The sequence below is a fragment of the Limulus polyphemus genome, unplaced genomic scaffold (genome assembly GCF_000517525.1).
Source record: "Limulus polyphemus unplaced genomic scaffold, Limulus_polyphemus-2.1.2 Scaffold8675, whole genome shotgun sequence".
Lineage (NCBI taxonomy): Eukaryota > Metazoa > Arthropoda > Merostomata > Xiphosura > Limulidae > Limulus > Limulus polyphemus.
The window spans coordinates 28,373-30,556 of NW_013674285.1; positions in this window are offsets into that span (position 1 = coordinate 28,373).

The following is a 2,184-nucleotide window of genomic DNA, read 5'->3' on the forward strand; positions in this document are numbered from 1 at the left end:
ATGTTGATAATAAACTGTACTAAACATTAGTGAAAACAGTCACTAGCATAGGTTGATAATAAACTGTACTAAACATTAGTGAAAACAGTCACTAGCATAGGTTGATAATAAACTGTACTAAACATTAGTGAAACAGTCACTAGCATTGGTTGATAATAAATGTAATAAACATTAGTGAAACAGTCACTAGCATAGGTTGATAATAAACTGTAATAAACATTGGAGAAAACAGTCACTAGCATAGGTTGATAATAAACTGTAATAAACATTTGTGAAAACAGTCACTTGCATAGGTTGATAATAAACTGTAAGTAACATTTTAGAAAGTAGTCACTAGAATAGGTTGATAATAAACTTTAAGGAGAGTTTTTTTTTAATAAAGAGCGCTTTTCGGAATAGAGTTACTAAGTTCGTGATTATACTACAGATGACAAAAAAGAAATCTGTTATATAATCAATCATCAGATAGTTGTTGTAATGTATAATACCGATCATAAAACGTGGTGCAACGTAAGTATATTATTCACGTATCTAAATTCATTTAGATTACTAAAGAGTAAATTAAAACGATTACAAACAAGTTCAGAAATATCAAACCCTAGGTTCAAGTTTTTGGTATAAAGTTTACACTTAACCTGGTCATGGAAATCGTTTGTCAGAGTTTCATAATCCATTTTTGGCTGTGTGGTATCTGTAAGTGACATTGGCGTTTGTGGAACTAGGTATTTGCGAGTTAGGCCTATTGTCTATATGTATTGTGGAAGTAGGTATTTGTGAGTTAGGCCTATTGTCTATATGTATTGTGGGAGTAGGTTTTTGTGAGTTAGGCCTATTGTCTATGTGTATTGTGGAAGTAGGTATTTGTGAGTTAGGCCTATTGTCTATGTGTATTGTGGAGGAGGTTTTTGTGAGTTCGGCGTAGTGCCTATGTGTATTGTGAAATTAGATATTTTTCAGTTAGGCTTAGTGTCTATATGTCTTAGAAGTTAAATTACAGTGCTGGACTACACTGAAGGGATACATAGGGCTCTGAATTCTTAGCATTAACGCAAGAGGGTGCAACCCATGTCTCACTTTTCTCTCTCTCTTTCTAGTGGGACTAGATATTCGTGAGTTAGGCCTAGTGTCTAATTGTATTGTGGGAGTATGTATTTGTGAATTAGGCCTTGTATCTATATGTATCGACAGTGCAAGTACCAGAACACTTTGCAAGACGTCTCGCTTGATCAGCTTCAACTCATCACAACCGATGTAGACGAATATTGAAGTTTGGTTGAAGAATATATCACTTCCTCAGGTTTTAGCATCCTATAACAGGTGCAGATGAATGTTGAAGTCTGCTTGAAGCAAGTCTAGAAAACGGACACCTGTGTCCTGGTGCAGTTACAACACCAACCTTGAACATTGTACCAACAAGAGAACAGTTATTACAGACAATGAATGTATTCGAACACACGTTTCGATATAATAGTTCGCCCATTGTGTAATTCGAGTTTCTCGTTCAGGGTACAAGAGAAACCATCTTGTTTACACAAAGTATCTATATGTTTAATAAATGGTTTTGTTAAAAATAGCTCACATTTTCTTAAATAAATTATAACTTATTGTGACTTATATAATTCTTTTGACCAGCTTTCCAAAAATATGATGAAAACAATAAAAATATAGACAACGTCACGCTGCGTGAATTGAAAAAAAAACAAAAAAAAACTGAGTTGATACGTTTTGGCAATATCGGTTTGCATCAGTGGCAACGTGAAGCATGTATAGAAGTTTCATGGTATTATATTACTATTTCAAGATACTAATGTTTACATTTTAGATAACTCTGGTAAAATTATTTTACTTTCATGAAACAGGCAACGTTTTGCTAATTGTAACAATACATCATATATTTATCTATATATAATCACACCATACTGAAACATCTAATATATTTACCTATATATAATCACACCATACTGAAACATCTAATATATTTACCTATATATATAATAACACCATACTGAAACATCTAACATATTTCGATGTTTCAGTATGGTGTGATTATATATATAGGTAATATATTTACCTATATATAATCACACCATACTGAAACATCAAATATATTAACCTATATATAATCACACCATACTGAAACATCTAATATATTTACCTATATATAACACACCATACTGAAACATC